Source organism: Narcine bancroftii, chromosome 1, assembly GCF_036971445.1.
Source record: "Narcine bancroftii isolate sNarBan1 chromosome 1, sNarBan1.hap1, whole genome shotgun sequence".
Classification (NCBI taxonomy): Eukaryota; Metazoa; Chordata; class Chondrichthyes; order Torpediniformes; family Narcinidae; genus Narcine; species Narcine bancroftii.
Window position 1 is genome coordinate 189,988,225 of NC_091469.1, and position 21,666 is coordinate 190,009,890.

General features: G+C 40.0%; 1 protein-coding gene across 1 annotated transcript in view; it reads left to right on the forward strand.

Moving 5' to 3' along the window:
• The window catches only part of ubac1 (UBA domain containing 1), a 76,830-nt gene extending 56,767 nt beyond the window's left edge, over positions 1–20,063 (forward strand). The window contains exons 10-12 of the transcript XR_011340192.1: positions 3,445–3,577; positions 17,955–18,055; positions 19,976–20,063. The gene's annotated coding sequence lies outside the window, so the exon portion shown is untranslated. The remainder of the gene's footprint in view (positions 1–3,444; positions 3,578–17,954; positions 18,056–19,975) is intronic.
• Positions 20,064–21,666: the final 1,603 nt, after the last annotated feature.

A 21,666-nucleotide genomic window follows, 5' to 3' on the forward strand; every position in this document is an offset into this window, starting at 1 on the left:
CCCCTTTTATAACAATGCCCACTGGTTACTATGCAAATTTCTATAACAGTGTAAAACTAATAAATTCCCCAGCCTAAATATAACATATGCAATTAAAGTCTAAGTTGTATTTCCAACCAGCCCACAGAAAACATACAAGACTCACAAAACTTCGATCTCAACCGAAGCAAAGATCATAAACAAAATTCAGTTTGTTTGGTAAACAAGCCAAAAGTTCTTTGAGAGAGAGAGAGAGAAAGAGAAAACACAAAATTCAAAGTTGTCTTCTTGTGTTGCTTGCAGAGAGAGGAACAATGGCTTGGTCCGGATCCTTCTGGCTGCCTTCAGAATGTTCATCCCTTTTTAAATGCCCAACATTCTAAACTGTCTTCTGGACAATGACTCATGTTTTGGGCAGCCTTCTACTCCACAGTAGTGGTTTATCGTCCAAGTCCAGAAATGTTTAGATCATTTTCTGCACATGCTCAGTCCGTCTCGCACTCCCTCAGCAGTCCACCTTCACCTTGGCTCTCTAAAGCAAACTGTCACTTTTTAACATAAAAACACACAACACATAGGTCAATACACAACACAGAACTCTGTTACAGCATTGTCTCTCCAATGTAGAGAAGGCCACAATGGGAGCACCGGTTGTAGTAGATGACTTGTGGATACAAAAGTGAAGTGTTGCTTCACATGAAAGGACTGGGTCCCTGAACTGTTATGAGGAGTTATGGGTACAAGTGTGGCACTCTCTCCAGCCACAGAGAAAGGTCACTGAGGGAGTGGTCCCCACAGGAGGAAGGGAAAATGAGCATGGTGATAGGATCATATAGGTGGCAGAAATTTTGAAGGATAATGTGTTGGGTGCGAAGGCTGGTAAGGTGATGGGTGAGGACAAAGGGAATCCTGTGTTTGTTGCAACTGGGGGGCAGGAAATGGAGGAGAGTTGATGGTGGTGAACTGGAAGTCACATTTTTGGAAGAAGGGCATTTCAGATAATATGGACTGGAAGACCTCATCTTGGAAACAGATAAGATGGCGATATTGAGAGAAAAGAATATAATCTGGGTGTGAAGAAGTATAGTTGTGCCAGTTGGTGTGTTTGTGGGGGGAAAAAAAGTCAGCGGAAAGCTCATCTCCCATGATGGAGACAGATCAAGAAAGGGGAGAGTGTTGCCGGAGATGGACCAAGTGAATTTGAGGTCGGGTTGGAAGTTGGCAGCAAAATGAATGAAGTTGACAAGCTCATCACTGGTGCAAAAGGCTGCACTGATGTAGTTATCAATATCAAGGAGGAAGTGTTGAGGAGCCTTGCCTGTGTAGTCTTGCAGCATAGATTGCTCCTCAAAGCCCACATGCATGGCGGGGACCCTGTGCATTCTAGCATTACTCTGTGTGAATTAATAAGATTGCTCACTGACAAAAGGCAAAGGAGGAAAAACCCAACACCCAACCCCAACCAACCAATTTTCCCCTGCAACTGCTGCAACCGTGTCTGCCTGTCCCGCATTGGACTTGTCAGCCACAAACGAGCCTGCAACTGACGTGGATGTTTAACCCCTCCATAAATCTTCATCCGCGAAGCCAAGCCAAAGAAGAAAGAAGATAGAACGTGAATAGACCAGCCATAGTAAACAATTTAGTGTTAATGCAAACCAATGCAACGAGCCTGTGCTACGAGCTCTAAGCACTCTAAAATCTGCAGAACTGAAGGGATATAAACTCGTTTTCACCAGCATTCCTGGTGATGCATTTGTATAGGTTTACAGTATGAGTTTTATAAGGGATGCCGACGATTCGACTAAGTGCTTGGCAGGACTGTTTAATAGTGCAAGATTATCCGACCAAATGTGCTTAATGGCTTATTGAGGCCAGTTTACATTACAAACTTGCCAGTCAAGTATCCAGTATTTTCTATTTTAATTTCATATTTCCAGCATCTACAGTTTATTTGATTTTTAACCTCCATATTTATTTTGTGGCATGAAAATTGAACAGGCTGCTGTCCTGGTCATAGCTACTTATAAATTTAACATTACCTGAAGTGAAGATGACATGAAACTAGTAAAGCATGTCATTCTATTGAGAAGCAGATTTATGAGACTTCAGCTGTCCCACCATGCTTAGTGAATGGCAGACATGACTAAGTGTGCAAGTCTTGTGTTTGTGGGTTTGCATCACTCCAGAGCACAGTCTGCACACTCCAGTGGAAGACTACCCTGCAGAAGAACAGTCTTTCAGATGATAAATTTATGACCAAGGATAATCGTGCGGACAACAAATTCCTCGGCACTATTTTAGAGTATAAGAGCCATCTTTAATGCTATCTCCATGAAAGGAAATTATCTGGTCATTTATATAATTATTGTTTGTGGGCCAAGTGTGCAAAATGCTGCCATTCTTCCTAAATTACATGGCTTTTTCATTCGTGGAAAGTGGGTGGACCAGGCAATGACAGCATTTATTTTCCACACTGCCTGTTGGATAGAGGGTTACTGTTAGACTAGACTACAGATGACTATTGAATATTTTTTCGAACACCTTGTCCAACAACCTTAAAATGTAGTCATCCTGGGGGTAAATAGTTTCTGTGTTGAAGCAGGAAGGTGGCGAGGAAGCTGAAATTGTATTCACATGGTCAGAACATCAAGCAGAAAATGGTCAACTGTTATCTGCCTGCAGCAAACAAAAATAGCATTCATAGGTAGAAATGGTCAGTCAATGTTTCATGTCTGAACCCTTTATATGTGCATGCATGTGTGTGTATGTCTTTACCTCTTCTGCCTTGATAAAGGAGTCTGACCCAAAATGTTGACTCACCATTCTACCCAGGGTTGCTGTCTGGCCTGCAGAGTGCCTCCAGCAATTCTTTTGCAATATTCCAGCATCGACCACCTGCCTCTAGTTCCCAAATCCACTCCTTGCACTCTCCTATCTGGTTCCATCTGCCTATTATCCTACACCCTCATTTTAATGCTTTCTTCTCTCTTCCAATCCTAACGTAGGATCTTGATCTGAAATGTCCTTTCCACAGATTCTGTTTGACCCATTGAGTTGCTCCAGCAGCTTGTCTTTTTGCTTCAAATTCTACCATCTGTAGTCTTCTCTTGTGACCTGTCAGGCATTTAACATCGCAAACTTTCACAAATGTATTTGTGCGAGTTTCTAACTAAATGTGCAAATTTAAAATTGTCACCTAAGAATAGATGTTGAAAATGAAGATCTTTTACACAGCATCTGTCAAGGCCTCGGTATCTGCTAAAATATTTCATAAACAAAGTCACTGTTCTAATGCAACAAAAATGGGTACATTGTGCACAGGAAGCTGCTATAAATATAAATGTATAAAGAACATATATTTTATCTGTAAAAACCAATATTTTTTTTTAAATAAAAGGAGCGAGGGAGAATGCTCTGCTCCTTTTTAAATTAATGCCATAAGATGTACTATATCTATTTCAGGAAGGTTTTCTCAACATCCTGGCCACAGATTCTCTTCTAGGCCCCGGCCGCCCATCCGAGCACCTGTCGTACCGAATGTGGATTCGCCACTCAATCCCGGCCATCTAAGCTCCTGACGACTTGAACATCGCAGGTACTTACTGCGGTCAAAAGTATGACCTGTGTAAAAGTTGACCCCACCCCCCCTAAAATTTCGTCCAAATAAAAAATCAATTACATGTATTTTCAGTATAATTGAAAGCTGAAAATTCCTTCTTTGTAAAAGGAAGTTGATGAATCTGGAGCATTTTGTGGTATGTGGAGATGTCCACTGTAGATTCACCATATAAACTGAAGAATACAGGAAGGTGGAAATTGTTGCTTCTCAGTAAACTGTGAACTTGGTTTCAAAATTGAAATCTTTGGGTGCTCTTCTATCAGCTAAAAAGTTACGCTAGTGTATTGGATAAGGGAGTAAACTTCATTGATGTTTCCCTTTAAACTGTAGAACAGTGCAGCACAGAAAGAGGCCCTTTTGGCCCTTTCTAGTATGTGTTAAACCATTTTTATGTTTGCCTAGTCCCACTGACCTGCACCCAGTCCAGAACCCTCCATACCACTCCCATTCAGGTAGGTGGTACATTTTGGTAGGGAAAGTGATTAAGATTTTTCTGGATTTTATTACTGGGGAGCAATGGGTACTGAGGTCAGATTTGTAGAGGGCTTTGTGGACCCAATGCAGAGTGTAAAGCTCATCCTCTTGTATGCTTTGGTGTGGAAAGGCAATAAAGATTTGCTTGGCCTCGGAAAATGCACATAAGCACTACCAATGGCTAATTAGGGTGATCGTTGGCAGGATTGATGATCCAATATTCAAATCTACTGTCAAAACTAAGTCTGATCACATGTAACATGTTCTGATGGGCAGGCCATATTGTCTGCATACTTGACAACTGACTCCCAGAACAAGCATTTCAAGTATGAGGTCTGTCAGAAGTGCAAAGAAAATACTTAGAGATTGCTCATGTTCTCCTTGGAAAGGCGTTTCATATCCTCACCAACTAATGGGGAAATTGATGGCCACACAACTGCCAGAGGGAGCATTTGGGAAGCTTGGCCCTTTCAAACTGCCATGTAAAATGGGGTTAATGTGGCAATTTGCACAGTGACCCAGGTACATGGCAATTTGAAAGGGTCAACCAGGTCAGAACCCAACTGGGTCCCTGACCTACCTCCAAGGTGGTCAGGGAACCCAGTAAAACTTACCCGGGAATTCTGCTCCGGCAGTTTGAAAAGGGAAATGGCCAACCCGGTTACTCTGGTGATGTCAGCGTGTGCTGGTGTCACAGGGAAACCCTTGGCTGAAGTGCTGCAGCCGCGATCGACGGGAGAGTGTGTGGCTGCGATCGGGGGGAGGGGTTGGACCCTGCTGCGACCTGGGGGGTGGTTGCTGCTGCGATCATGGGGTGGGAGGGGGGGGAATCAGCGGCTGCTGTTGTGAAAGCTGCTCTGGATTGTGGTGATGGCTCAATGCGAGAGCTGGGCAGAGTCGTTCCAGCAGCGTGGGGGGTGGGGGGGGTTATGTGTAAAGAAGGTGGTCATTGCTCCCACATTCCTGCATTGAGTCGTTGCCATGAACTGGAGCAGTATGTGCTGCAGCAACTGCTCCCCCCCACACCCCTGTTCACGGCAGCAGCATATCACAGTGTGTGTGTGGGGGGGTGGGGGGGGGTGGGGGTGTGATCCTGACAATGAATTTTATATCAGGGCTTCTTTCAGGATGGTAGTTAAAACTGGAGATATAAACAAACCGTTAATTTACTAATACTAGTACTGTATTTGGAACACGGTGTCAGAGCGAAAACTGAAACACTTTTGATGTTGTCATTAACCAATGTTGCAGGAATACACAGTTGCCTGGTACATTGTTACATTTTTGGGCAACTACCTGCCTTTGATTATTGAATTCTGAAAAGAAAACCAAGTTTTCTTAAGCTGTTTCTGCATCGAGACTGCATTAGAAGCTCAAGATGCACAACTCATTGCAAAAATGGAAGCAACGGATTAAATATCACAGATAGAGTGAAGGTATGTTGCTTCGTTCATGCCCAAAAGTAGTGAAAAGTGTGCTTTATGAAAGCATTAACACACTGTATGTTACTTTCAAAATGTATTGAATTAAGGTACCGACTAACAGCCGTTACTTCCAGTGAGTGCGTGGCGCATCACTCACCGCATCATCACAGGGGCGGGATCCCCCTTAAATCTCCGGGTTGGCGATTTATCAGGTAGATCTGCCTGCGATTTGAAAGGTGCATCCTGCACCCACGACCCAGTAATCGCATCCGGGTCCCAGGAGGGCTACTTGGATGCTGCAATTTGAAAGCCCCTAGTGGGAGGACATGTAAATAGCAAGAAAAATGCACAACAACTCAAATGACCATCAAGGGCCACCTTCCCACCTGTAGCAGAGTTCTATGTCACTTTAACCATCTTGGAAGTCATCATATTGGAGCTATGGTGACTAACTTCAATCACATTTTTTGTGTTGGTTTAAAATTACCTCTTGTAGACTGATTTGAATCCAGGTCACGCAAAATGCTATAAATGGAGTCGTGGCTTTTGATTCTAGAGGAAAAAAGTATAATTATTATTCCTAACACCAAGAAAACATTAGATTAAATGTTGCCATTTCTACCATTAAAATCTGTATTAGAGATGAGTGGATGGATAAAATGTGCCAAAATGCTGTATCATGATGGTAGAGCCAGACTTTAAAACTTAAATGAGGCTATTTCCATTTTGGAGAGTTGGGTGAAAATTATTTTTGGGAATACTGTGATTATGATAAAATGTTAGTTAAATGCCTATGCTTTTATTTGTGGCAATTGGATTGGATGGCACTGTCGATTAGGTGCAAGCTATGCACCTGGATGTTTTAACTTGGTGTGATGGATATTTGTTAACTACTGAAAGAAAATCAAAAATATTCACATGCTGGAAATCTGAAATAAAAGCAGAAAATGTGGGTGGTGAGGTGGGGGAAGTAGGACTTTTTATTTCCAGCTGCAATGATAGCTTCAATCCTGTTAATAATAGGAATGGAACCAGCAGGGCCAGGCCCAGACTAGTTTGCACCCTAGGTAAGGCACCTCCCCCCCAAAAAAATTTAACAACTTCGATTTTCAAAAACAGATGTTTTGTAGAAAAAATGAAAAGCACAAAACTAGAAACTGCTACATGTATTTTAAATTGAAAGAATAAGTAATACATCAATCTTTGATTATCTTTCTCAAATATAAAAGAAAATATTTTGGCACACAAATAATTTTGAACTAAAGGGTACTTGGTCGAATCCTCCCCTCTGCAGTCAGCCTGCAGGTGCACACTGGAGTTCCTGATGCCTGACTCCGGATTGTACCTGATGCCAACTCTGGTCCCTCCCTTTGGAAGATGGCCTATAGGCACACACCGATGCCAACTCCAAACCCTCCCCTTGGCCTACCTGAACTGAGGGGCACAATTTGCTCTCTCAACAGCGCCTCTTGGGTCTGTGTCCAAGGTGTTTGCCTAGTGGTTCTGCTAGCCCTGGGAACCACATACAAAATTACTCCTCCTTTGGCATTTGACACGAATTACTGATGGTTAGATTGTAGATGATACTTTCCTTATTCTAATATATCCTAATTTCAGATTATCATCTTCCAAAGCATATCCCAAATTTAGATCTCTTTAATCAAATAAATCAAACTCTGTGGCTGTTACTTTATGTCGTTTTAATTTGTTGGTATGGCAGATAAGCATCTTGCATAGCTTCGCAACAAGACTTTCATAATGGTGAATAATAGATCATTTACTGTTTTAAAAAAAAAGTCCTTTAGACTCTAATTACTTAAACATGATAACAAAAGCATGAGCTAAAGACTGTTATAAAATACAAAAATACATGGAGAAACAAAAATACATTGAGATACTAAACAAAAGTTTCTCATGCTCACACTTCCTCCACATCTTGTAGAATAAGAGCAGTTAGCCTGGGCAGATATTATAGCATATTACATTATAGTCACTATGGTAACACTACAAACAATTGTTCTCTTAAAGAGACAGGCACAAAATTAACTAAGAATCAAAAACACATAGACTTAGGAATGAGGAAATGGGTGGGTTGGGGAATGTTCTTCAGCAGGAAACGGGAAGGACTTCTTTCCGATGGGGCTTGGGCAGCAAGGTCTTCTTTGGTATTCAGCAGTGCTGAGCCTTTCGAAAATATGGAGCAGACATTTGAGGAATCGCATAGGCAACTAATAATTTTGCTCATAGCTTCCATAACCCGAAAGTGGAATCTTCAATGTTTATTAGCATGCCCTTCAAGTAGACTGTTTTCTTTTTCTCATAAGAACGCAAGTATTAGAAACAGGAGTAGGCCATCTGGCTCAACGCTTCTATTAAATGGCTCAATTTGAACAAAGTTTTTTTTTATTTTCTTTGTTTCTAAAATTACAGATGGTATAGGACTGGCAAATTATATATTTTTGTTTGAAAAGATTAGCTCATCACCTTTTCTTCAATTTGGAGTGAAAAGGTTCTTTCTTTGAAGGCAGTCCAATCAAATTTTAAAAGCTCAGGTTGACGACTCTGCTCAACTTGCCAGTATTTTTCCCCCATAATCCTTAATTCCCTTATGCAAACAATCTATTTCACTGTGTTTTGAATGTATTTATGCTCTCTTTTAACATAATTGGACTTGTCTTGTGCATTTCACAATGCATAAAATACTTAAATTTAAAGGAGATATGAAATCTGCCTTTCATAAAGATCAAATGGTGTTTGACATCTAGCTGTTGTTCGATGCTATTGAGAAAATGAATTTAACAGCTGTTAGGTTTTGACAATTCATAAGTCCATATCAATGAGGTGCAAAGATGCAAATGAAAGTATTGCTGCCAGCTGATGGTACTTACTATTGGGATTTAAAGCCTTGAAATTTATTGGCCCAGGCTTCATCAAGAGATGTATGAGTAAAGAAGCATTTATTATGTTTCAGTCAGATTATATTTCTGTATCACATTTTTTAAAAAATTAATGATTTTAAATTTTATAAATCATAATTTTTAATTTAGACATACTGTGCGGTAAGAAGCCATTTTGCCCCATGACTCCGTGCCGCCCAATTTACACCCCTTTGCCCTATCCCCAGTACGTTTTGAAGGGTATGCTCTTTGGTTGCTCTTTGATCAGAAATATGATCTAATGGAGTTTTCTCTCGGCCCACTACTGGGATTTATAGAGCAAAATGTTTCAAGGTGCTTTGCAGGGACATTGTCAAGTTTAGTCAAGCGGTAGGTAGAAATGGGATGCTTTTATTGTGTGAAGAATACCTCACAGGTTTACTCAGATTTATTGTCAGTACATACATGACATCACATACAACCCTGAGATTCTTTTTCCTGTGGGTGAGGCAGAATTACCACTTACTGGTAGTGCAAAAAAAGATGTATTAAATGTACACATAAACAAATAAAGAAATATAAACAAACTACAATACAGAGAGGGGGAAAAAAGACAATAAAGTGCAAAGGTAAGAGTCCTTAAATGAATCCCTAATTGAGTTTAATGTTGAGGAGTCTGATGCAATCTTCATTGAAAATAATCTTGTTTCACAGACTGAAGTTCTTCAATTTCAGTCCACTGAAACCCAGTAGTAAGCTGCTTTTACAACTGTCTCCTGCAGTGAATGCAATTACCATGACACTTTTAAGTAGAACCAGCCTACATTATGTCCGAGACATGCAGACACATACCAATCCTAAGAAGTAAACGAGACCAAAAATCAGATCTTGACTCTGATTCTAACCTTGCCTGGAGTCACAACTGTAGGAAAACTGACCCTTTGATTAGTCCCAGAATTGGTAAAGATGTAAACCCATAATTATGGCGCGATGAGAAAGTTTCTCCTTGGGTTTTCTAACTAAAAACTGCTCATCCCGAGCCTTCTGACAGAATGCTTCAAGCATGGGCCATGTTATAATACATGCACAGCTTCTTCAAAGAGACCAGTACAAAAATCTCATCGTGACACCTGCTCAATTATGTCTGAGTAAGTGATGGTGGGTTGCTTGCAACATTCATACCGTGACAGGTGCCAATGACTGGACTCATCGAGTACTGGACTCAATCTGTCACCTCCCTTAACCTGGCCCTGAGATGATGGCAACAAGAGTAGGGTAGACACAGAAAATAAACATTAAAGTGCTCAACTTGAATGTCCTATACATTTAGTACTGTTCGTGGGCGGCCAAGTGGCAGGCGCAGTCTGACTTATAGGCTGCCACAATTAGCACTTGTGAAGAAACTCTTGGCTGCACCACCAGAAAACAAGGCTGGTTGAATGATGGTAAGCAGAAGATGCAGAATAATTACAAGCTCGCGGTTTCTTGCAGTCAAAATGCAATCGTATCTTATAGACAAAAAAAAATTCACAGCTGTCTGAAAATGACAACCAACCAAAAAAAGTGACCTGAGAAGGAGTGGACAGGGTGCAGGAATCCAGCAAATGGCTGACAATCGCAATAATCATTAGGGCAAACTTATTTTAGCACAGTCAGAAAACACGTCTGATCTAAAACCCAGGGATCCACTTCACTGAAAGCTAAGAATGGGGGAGAGGTTGTTGAAGAATGAAAAGCATTCAGTGCCTGCTTGAAAGAGCATTTTCAGGGCTGTCTTGATTGCTCTTACTGAGAGAGGGTATGGATTTATTGGGCCAAATGGCCTACTGCGCTGTCACCAGTCTGTGATTTTTTTTAAAAAAAATCTTTGGTTCTATTCCATAAGAAAGCTTGCTTGTAGAGTGCCTCCTGCAAGATGGGGCTCTTAAAACCCACAACAATGGAGTGGAAGCAAGTCATCCCCAATGTAATGGTGTCCCCAAGTAGAATGTTTCTCACAACACCAAGAAATTCCAAAAATACTTCAGAGGCAGTACTTAGTATTGTAATAAACACGAGTAAATTGTTTACAACTTTTTATTTTAAAAAAAGAGTTAAGGACCAGGTAATTTGTTTCATGAGGAATATTGGTCAGGATGCAAATATAACTTTTTGTTTGCAAAAGTTTTGAAATGTATCTTCTATATCCACCTGTAAGGGCAGACATCCAGCATTCTACAACTTGTATCAATCTGTGAGTACAATCATCATTTGGTCACTGGCCAAATTGAAAAGCTCATTGTGTGCATCTTACCTCCATTACTGTATTAAGTTATTACTTAGTGTTTATAAGTGGTCATCTGGAATCTCAATGGAACTGCCAAAATTCTTCAGTTCTCATTACAGAATCACAAAAATTCTCTTACCAAACATGGGAAATAAAATATTACTCGTCCGTTTCCAATAGCAACAGTGCCATCCTGACGCCAAACACAGCCCAGCAAGCTGGATATATTTAGTATAGTCAGCCACATGGCTATGTTAATTCTCAAAACTATGCGATGTGGCTTTGGAGCATACAACAAAGTATCATAATCAGTCAGTTACCCAAATCCAAATGGAGAGATAAGAGACTGCAGATGCTCGAACATGGAGCAAAAGAAAAACTGCAAGGGAAGAGTAAAATATGAAAGTGCAGACATTGTGAGTGAAGAAAAAATAATGCTGGAGAAACTCAGCAGGTCAAACAGTGCACTTTATTTGGCAAAGGCAAAGATACATCACCAATGTTTCGAGCTTGAGCTCTTTAAGATATGAACGAAATGTAGGCAGGTGGTGGCGCCTGAACGAAATGATGGGGGATGAGTGCCCTGTATAAAAATGCTGGAAGTTGACATTCAAGTACAGCAATATTTAGGAAGGCAGCCTTTATCAAAAAACTATCAGAATTTATTGTCATTGTATATTTAGCTTTATATGTAGTAAAAAATGTATAGCAAGTACATGGAAAAATGCTAATGTGACTGATATTAACAGATGGCATAATGAGATGAAAACTTGTTTGGTAATGGAAAAAATTATGTATGTTTTACATGATAATTTTTTTTTTCTTAATAAGTGGTCTTTATATTCAGGATATTTACATTTAAATTTACTTTGATTAGATTTTAGTGAATATCTTTTAGTTTTTTTTTTCTTTTTGGCTCTCCTAAAGAGAGCTGGCTGAGAGAGGGGGGGGGGGGTTTCTTTTCTTTTTTTCCTTTTTATATTAATTTTTTTATTGTTCACAATATGTATCTTGTTCTCACTTTATGTAATAACCATGTTGAATGAATAAATAAAGTTTTGGGGGAAAAAAAAAGAATTTATTGTCATGAACGTTGTTTGGGATTAGGCTTTTTGCACCAGCGGCTTGCCATACATACACTGTAATGAGATGACTCTCGGGGTATCGAGACCCTCAGGAGTCACGATATAATAATAAAGGCTTGTCATGATTACGTCGCATGAAACATGGTGTCAAAAGTGAAAGCCGAGCAAAAGTGTGGATTGTTTCCATGTTTTGAAGGTGTTATTGGGACTGTAAGACAGCTAGTGCTTGAAATAAAAACAGAAGGAACAATTGCTCAGTGGAACGACGGAGTTTTGTAAGTTTGAAATTGTCTATTTTGATGACAAAAGTGACCTGCTAAGGCCTGGCCTTGCGCCCATGGACGATAGTTGCAGGTTTCCATAGAGAAAAGAGTACTGACTGATAAGCCATGGCATCTGCACATTTTCCAGTGTCAGTACTCGTGGAAATGAAAGGGGATTTGAGAGGAAATTGGAAAATTTTCCAGTCCCAGTATGAGAACTATGAAATAGCAACAGACACGAAGCCAGATGACATTAGAGTAGCTACTTTGTTATCTCTCATGGGCAAAAAGGGCTACAGAGTTTACACTATGCTAAACATAACAAGTGAAGAACAAAGGAAAAGTACAGAAATCCTCAAGAAATTGAAGGAACATTTTGAACCTGCTGCGAATGTCATATATGAGCAGTACACATTCAACACTCGCGACCAGCACGAAAATGAAACCAGAGATCAATATGTGACCGTGCTGAGGAAACTGGCTGAGTCGTGCGAGTTTGGAACGCTGAAAGAAGATTTAAGGAGAGGCAGGATTGTGCTAGACACAAAAGATCCAGCTGTGAGGGCCCACTTGTTGAAGGAAGATAAGCTTACACCGCAGAAAGCGATCGCCGTGTACAGGAGGGCAGAAGTCATGAAAGAGCCACATAGGAGCATAGAGGGTTCGGTGAGCAAGACAGAGGTAGTTCATGCAGTGAATGATTATGGAAAACAGAAGAAGACCATGATGTGTGGTGGGAGACAGCAGAGCATAAACTCCTTGTGGATAGAATTAAGAAATTGTAAGGGTTAAAACACCCTGATGGGGGTTGTATACAGGCCTCCAAACAGTAACCAGAATATGAGGTGTAAACTACAGAGGGAGATAGAATAGGCATGGAAAAAGGGCAATGTTACAAAGGTCACAGGCAATTTCAATATGCAGATTGATTGGGAAAATCAGGTGGGTGTTGTATCCTAAGAGAAGGAATTTATTGAATGTCTTCAGGGTGGCTTCTCAGAACATCTTATGACTGAGCCAACCAGGGAAATGGCAATTCTGGATTGGGTATTGTGCAATGAACCAGAGTCGATAAGGGAGCTGAAGGTAAGGGAGGCAGTGATCATAATATGTATGGTTGAATTCGCCCTGGAGTCTGAGAGGATGAAACTAAAATTAGATGTATCAGAATACCAGAGGGGATTACAGATGCATAAGAGAGGAACTGGCCAAAATTGACTGGAAACATACACTAGCAGGGAGGGCAGCAGTACAGCAATAGCTGGAGTTTCTGTGAGAAATAAGGAAGGTGAAGGACGGGTCTGTTCTACAAAAGAAGAAATATTGGAATGGGAAAATGACCCAACTGTGGTGACAAGTCAAAACCAAAATAAAAGCAAAAGAATGGCATACAAGGAACCAAAAATTAGTGGAAAGAGACAGGACTGGAAAGGAGACAAAAGACAGAGGTCAGAATGTAAATACCGTGGTGGACATCATCAGAAAGAGAGAGAAGCCTGCCGAGCATGGGGTAAACAGTGTGCAAATTATAAAAAGAACAATAATTTTGCCAGAAAATGTCTAAGAAGTCACAAGCGGTGAAGGTCATGGTGCCAGAAGAGAAAATTGACGATGACAGTGATGAATCATTATGCACCATTGAGCTTGTGAGCAGTGTAAACACACAAGACCAGAAGTAGATTGTCCAAGCAGATATGACAGCAGACAAATCTCACTATTGTTACAGAGTTCTGTGTTGTGTATTAACCTATGTGTTGTGTGGTTTTATGTTAAAAACTGACAGTTTGCCTTTAAGAGCCAAGGTGAAGGTGGACTGCTGAGAGAGTGGGAGACGGACTGGGCATGTGCAGAAAATGATCTAAAACTTTTGGACTTGGATGACAAACCAACACTGGGGGTGCTGTGGAATGGAAGAAGGCCCAAAATATGAGTCATTGTCTGGAAGACAGTTTAAATTGTTGGGCATTTTAAAAGGGATGAACATTCTGAAGGCAGCCAGAAGGATCCGGACCAAGCCATTGTTCCTCTCTCTGCAAGCAACACAAGAAGACAACTTTGAATTTTGTGTTTTCTCTCTCTCTCAAAGAACTTTCGGCTTCAGTTTACCAAACAAACTGAATTTTGTTTATGATCTTTGCTTCGGTTGAGATCGAAATTTTGTGAGTCTTGTGTGTTTTGTGTCGAAGTTTTTCTGTGGGCTGGTTGGAAATATAACTTAGACTTTAATTGCATACGTTATATTTAGGCTGGGGAATTTATTAGTTTTACACTAATGTGTCCATGCATGCCACCAAGGAATCGCATCAAGTCTGAGGAAGGCTGGAGATGTCATATTCTGTCCCAACATGAGTCATGAGATAAGAGTTATGAGTTTCAAGCCCAGCAAGCAAAGGAACCCCTCCAGACTCGTGCAATCCCAGGCAGATCATGGATGAAAGTAGGAACAGACCAATTCACACTGAATGGAAAAGACCATTTGATCACAGTTGTTTACTACTCCGACTCTGGGAAGCTGATGGGATGGAGTCAGCTACAAGTTCAGATGTGATTGTGTGTCTCAAATCATATTTAAGCCGCTATGGTATCCTGGATTAGTGAGTGATAATGGACCACAATTCACCAGTGATGAGTTTCAGCGCTTCATGGATGAGTGGGAAATACAACACACAACATCATCCCCCAGTCCAATGGCAAGGCAGAGACAGCTGTGAAGATTGCCAAAACAATCATGAATAAATGTGCTCAGTCAGGAACAGATGTGCACAAGGCAATCCTTGAATAGAGAAATACTCCTACAGAAGGAAGGCACAGCAGTCCAGTGCAGAGATTCTTCTTCTCTTCTTTGGCTTGGCTTCGCGGACGAAGATTTATGGAGGGGGTAAAAAGTCCACGTCAGCTGCAGGCTCGTTTGTGGCTGACAAGTCCGATGCGGGACAGGCAGAGATTACTGTCATGCCAAACACGGATAATGTTACCAACAGCAAAACAACTCCTGAAGCCAAAAGTTGCAAAGGGAGTGCAGAGGAAGAAGGGAGATAAAAATAGAAAGACAAAAATCACAGTATGACAACTATGAGAACTGAAAGTGGGAGAAGCTGTCAGAGTGCTGGTCTTCATAGCTCATGGCAAAGGATATCCTACAGCTTGGGTTGTGTATGGAAAAAAGTGTTGCCTCGGTCAGATATGGTCGTAACTATGTCTTCGAATCAAAAGCACATCAAACCATCAAGGACCTAGACAGAACAGATAGCCACGTTGATGGAGATGTGCAGATAACAACATCAGCAACTCTAGCAACAGTGTCTACAATGGCCGCCACAGAGTCAATATGCACATTGTCGTCGCAAGTCAACATGCAATTAGCAACCACATCAGTAGCAGCAAACATGTTCAACAGCAACAATCACAGGATACAGCAAGGGACCAGGTGAGCATCAACACCACCACGACCAGTTACAACGCACACGAGAACCATCAAACCACCAGCACAATACAAGGATTTTGTAGAATTCTGAAAATTGACATCTTTAACGGAAATTCATTGTAAGACACTGAACTCATTAAAAAAAACCAATACTAACAACTAAACAGTGAAATTATTAATTTTTTATGGACTGGAGATTTAAAGACTGTTGAAAAAATAATGATAATGCATGTTTATGTTCATATCTCGCTGTATAACTGGAAAAGACGCAAGGCAATTAACAAATCGCTTCTGGTTTTAAAAAAATGAAGAGTGGGATGTTTGGGATTAGGCTTTTTGCACCTGTAATGAGATTTAGCATACCAGTGTTGACCTCAGAGTCAAAACAAACATGCCTAAATTTGTTTTGTGGCAGCGTTACAGGTGCAAATATTGCTATAAGTTGCATTAAAAAAATTAGTGTAAAAGAAGAGAAATAAAAAGACATCTTGGTGCAGCTGCATTTGGCATCTGGAATATTCTGTACAGATCTGGTCTTTTGATTGATCCCATTCCAAAGTGCACGGCTGTGGAAGTCCAGAGAGAGCAAGATTAATGTCTCTACCAAAGTGGAACAGGTGGCCATAACCGACACATCTAGAATGGGTACTTGGGTATCAATTGTCCAGAAAAGAACAGGGATCAAATCTTGTCTAATTCAATTTGATCTGAAAAGGTATTCTCTCTTTGATCTTATTGTCAGAGGAAAAGTTCAAGACCCATTCTATTGCTTCAGTATAAAACTCATTAGTTGACACCCTTGGCATTCAACAGTTGCATGGAAGTGCTGGCTTTTTAAATGAAATTATATTTGAGGTATCCATTTTTCTCTCTCAAATCAAAATGTTACCTCCTTGTACTGAAAATGTTAAAATCTCAACTTCTGTTACTCAAATTGATTATTTGGTTGTTATCACATTTCTTGGAACCTTGTGCTGAGATCACCTGCAGTTTTCCAAAATTACAATAGTATTTGCCCTTAGTCGCAGGCCTTAAAGATGGTTTTTGCTCCAATCTTTTTCTCCAAGTGATCTTTGATTTTTGCAGTGTCATTGTGAATCTTAGCCACCAGGTGACACCTTTCATAGAAATGGCAAGAATGATGTGTAACAGTAAGAACCCAATGCTGGAGAAATTCAAGAGATCCATCAGTGTACTTTACAAATCAAAAATAAAGATACATTATAATCAATTTTTTGGGCTTGAGCCTTTGATCAAGGCATGGAATGGTGACCACAGGCGATCAATCAAAATGATGGTGGGGGTTCGTGTTTTACTTCTAACAATGAGTAATAGACGGATTAGAAAGAGCTGTGTTAAACTACATTCACAGAAATCAACCTGCAAAGAAGGCATTTATTGTAAAAGTATAGCAAGAGAGAACTCATGCTTTCTGTGAATAAAATAGCATGAAAGGAACAATCTGTGATTTGAACTTGAGCATCAGTTTGCTTCTTGGTTATCGAACACACTTTTCCAACATTTTATAGACATACTGGAACATCAGTGGATTGTTCAGCCCTGGAAAACCTTGGTATTTATCCTGGAGAGGTGACGCTAATACCTTTCGGATCTTAGCCCAGAGGCTCCACTAGATACCGGTGCAGACTTCACATTGGGCTCATACACACAGTTGGAGGCTGAGTGCTGTGGATTGAAGTGCTGAGTACCCAAGCATATGCCTTGATGTTCCCAGAGTCCTGGTCATTTCAATCCAGTATAAATTGGGCTCCAATCTGGAGAGTCCTGAGGTTAACTCAATCCTGTTTTACCATTCAGTTTGATTTAATCTCCAGGCAACCTGAAAATGATCTAACTCAGCTTTGAAATTATGAGCAGCCATCTCCTACTTTTTGGGAGAGAGTTTCATTTACAATTCCAGCAATTCATCCTTGCTTTTATTGTATCCAGTTAATGACTCACTACCCAAAGAACATATGCCTTCCAATCTTCCTTCACAAGTGGTTATTAATTTTAAACTTTACTTAACAGATGGAGTTAAACATGGAAGTTTGTAGATGCCGTGATTGTAATAAAAAAGCACAGTAAATGCTAGAGGAAATCACCTGGTCTCCCAGTGTCCATACCTTGAAGAAGGACTCCAGTCCTGAAATGCCAGTGACATTTTTACCTCTTTAGCTAAATGCTCCTGGAAATCAAAGCCTCTAGTTCCCCTTTACTGTTACCTATAAATTCATGTTGCCTGGTTTGCTTTTGATGTTGCCTGATTACTTTGAGTCTTGCTGTCCTGTTATACCGTTAATAATAGCATCCAAAACTGTTCTTGCAAGAGATTTTAAGCTAAATAGTTTCATTTTGTCTCCCTTTTTCAATAAAGGAGTTGCATGTGCTGTCTTCCAATCTATTTCCATCTTCTCTGAATTTAACGAATTGCAGAAAATTAAAATCATTCCATCAACCATTTCATTCGTCACTGCGAATTTGGGGAAAGCTGCATTCCTCCTGACAAATGATGAATATTTTTTCTTTTGTGCTTTGTAGGGTGAAGAAAATAAAATGTGTATCAATCACAGCAGGATATCTCAAAGTACTGCACAACCAATGTGATCCTAAAACCATGTGACTGGGCTTTTGGGATTTGGGTGAGTGATAGATCTGTTTATTGTCATCTGATTGCACAAGTGCAACCTGACATAACAGTGTTATTTGGTCCTTGGTGCAAAGCATTCAGACACACATACAAACAATGCATATGCAGAACAAGTATTCATATATACAAATAAATATTGCTTTGTAAATATGAGAGTCTCGGATGGTTAGTGTGAGCGGTTCCTTTGGTCGTTCGGCCTTCTCACAGCCTGTGGGAAGAAGCTGTTCCTCAGACTGATGGTGCTGGCTCTGATACTCCTGTGTCTCTTCCCGATGGGAGCAGTTGAAAGATTTGTATGTGCGGTAGAAGGGGTCCTCAAAGATTTTGCACGCTCTCTTCTGACAACAATCTCGATGGATCATGTTGATGGTGGGGAGGGATGTTCCTGTGATCCTCTCTGCCATTGTTATGGTCCTGTGGATTGACCTCTGATCTATTTCTCAGCAGCAACTGTACCACACTGTGATGTAGCCGGCCAGGTCGCTCTCAGTAGAGCTCCTGTAGGAGGTTGACATAATGGTGGCCGGTAGCCTGACCTGTTTGTCTGTCAGAACCTATAGTGGTTAAATTGCCTCTTGTTAAAATCAGTTATTGTCTGGCAGTTGTCTGGTGTGTATGTTACTTACTACGCCATTCTAAATCAAGATGTTCTCCAGATTTTGGTTCTTGAGGGTATGGCCTACTTCATTTTCTGAAAAGTTATAAATATAATTCAACACTTGTCTGTGAATGAAAAAGTAACTCACATGCTCTCTGCAGTGCTTAAACACAGGTCAGGGATTAGTGAGGTTAAGAGGCTAGCATTCTTTTTATCCAATAACTCATTCCTCTCATGGTGAATGTCACTGGAGTGAGGCAAAATGAGAAAAGAGCACAGAGGTGGAATTAATACCTGCACTGATAAACAAGAGTCAAATACCTACCACCTCTCTGGGGACAATCCATAATTCTATGGCAGGATTGGAATTGGCTTGATGTTTATAATTGGCATTGATGCTTTTAGTTGCTCAGTCGAAAATGTGTTTTAGTAGGTGCTATCAAAATGCACTTTTTTGCCATTTTACCTAGAGGCTGGGCTCATATATTAATTGAGCGCAGGCTGCAAGGAATCAGAGCTTCAGGGATCTCGTCCTTTTCTTCGTATCCCTCCAAAGAGACAATTTCCAAGAAGACTAAATGTCAAAGGACATACTAGCTACAGTTATAAAAGGGTACAATTATTTAAAGGCCAACTCAATCACTTGAGCTGTGAAATGAATGGCTTTCACTCCAGACGCTTCAGCAATATTCGACCTATTTTAATAAATGTTTATTTTGGAAATTTAATGTACATAATTAATTTAAACACAAGAAGTCATGAACAAGGATAAAAATTTTTACAATAAGGTTTCTTTTTAAACTATCAAATTAAAATAAATCAGAAACTGAAACTAAAGGACCGAATGGTGAAGTCTTTTAAACCTCAGTGAAATAATAAAGTACTAGTTAACCAAAGTTTCACTGATTATGAGTGTGATAGAATTGTAACAGGCAAAGAATATGATTCTCTAGTTGTTCCCATGGAGACTAGTGCTCCGGACAAGCATATTTTGTTCTGTGTCGTACCCAGCTGGTTGCAGCATGTTGGGATGATTGTGAGTTTGAGGCCTGAATTGTTCTTTCCCAGCAGCTTTAAATTCCTATCAATGTGAGAGTCTCCCATGGTTTCCAGGAGGAGGAGGAAGGAGATACACCAGCAGAGTTTGTACAAAACGCATCCTTCGATCCTCAGTATTTCTTGTACATACACCCCTAGAAGGCTCACTAAGTATTCACAGAAATTAACATGCCTTCAAGCTACTAAACAGATTTACAGTGGATTCTTAGTGGATTAAAAAAGTTTAATTCATCTTGTATATGGGTTTCACTGCAGAATGGAATATTTACTGTCCTCGGATAAAGTCTCTGCATAATGCATCTAAACCTGGTCAATATTTAGTCTTTGAGAGGTAAGTGGCAAGTAATATTTTGGATACTGAGGTAGGTTTTGGCAATTTCCATCAGAAGAGAATCAATTTTTTTTTCATTTGTTGCTTGAAGATTGGCAATACTTTTGAATATCAATGTCTTGAAGTCATTGTCAACCATTCAACTAAATCAGCTACATTTAAAAAAAATTTTTAATTTAATACTTCACTGTGAACTATGTTAATAACAATCTATACAAATATTCATCATTAAAATATACACAGTGACATTTTATTTTTCCCCCTTCCTCCACCCTCCCCACCCTCTATAACTTAAAGCAAGAATAAAAGAGAGAAAGAAGAAAAATAAATAAACAATAGAACACAAAAGAAAAGAAAGGAAAAGAAATTATGTCATCCAAAATTTCATATTTAAATATTTTCATACTTGTATCTTATCATTTTAAGAGATGGAGGTCTGAAATAGGCAGTTTCTAATATACTCTATGTATGACTAAATCAGCTACATGACTGCTCTCTCAGTGGGTCAATGGCTGGGTGTTTTGATTGCCTACTGATACTCTATAAGTCTCTCCACCGTTCACAAATTTCAAGTCAGCAATGTAATGGAATACACTTGCCTTGATGTGTATAGTACTTATAACTTGCGAGAAGCTTGATAATATACTGTACAAAGCAGTTGTTGTCTCAAGATGCTATATAATCCCCCTCAAAGAAAATTATGGGAACATCTTTAGCACATGCACATTACCATCTTCTCAGGAGCAGGTAGAAATGAGCAAAAAATTCCAACCTTGTTGGTTTAATTTTAAAAATTAATTCAGAGATACAGGATGATAAAGGACCCTTCTACCTGATGACCCTGTGCTCCCCAAATACACCAATTAACCAACAATCCCCAAATGTTTTACGGAGGATGGGAGGAAACCCGAGCACCTGGAGGAAACCCTCACAGACCTTGGGAGAATGTACAAACCCCTTACAGGTGAACACCAATCGCTGCAGCTGTAATAGCTTTGCGCTAACCGCTGCGCAAACCATGCCACCCTACAATAACCATGCTGCCCTTGGTGGTTCCTATATTCCAAGACTGAACAAAACAAAATGGCAATGGCTCCTTTAATATCCAAATATGAAGATAAAGCTGGCAGTTTATAGATGAAGTCTTTCACCACATTGAAAATGGAACAAGTGACAGTCAATAACTACTATAGTTATAAAATTATAGAACTGACACTATACAGGAGACTTGCCCAGCATCTATCTCGGGCATTTCCTGCTCTTTCCTCAAGTTTCTATATTCTTAATAATTTTTTCTCATTGAAAACATTTTAACAAGAAATAAAGGTTATGAATCAGTTTTTTATTTGTCCTTTCTCATCTCCTCCAATCAAAGAGGAATGCTAGGGCACAAATTATGGGATGATTCATAGCTGTGCTCTGGCACTCTTGTCGAATGCCAAAAAAAGAACATTTGCAGAGGCAGAGGGAATAAATTCCTGATTAGGTTACATTGTGTGGTTGAAAAAAGTAAATGAGAGAAATGAAAAGAGATTTGGCTATATTTTTAGGAAGAAAAGTAGATATTCACATTGTTGCAGTAAACTTTGCAATATAGAAGTGAATTCACATTGAA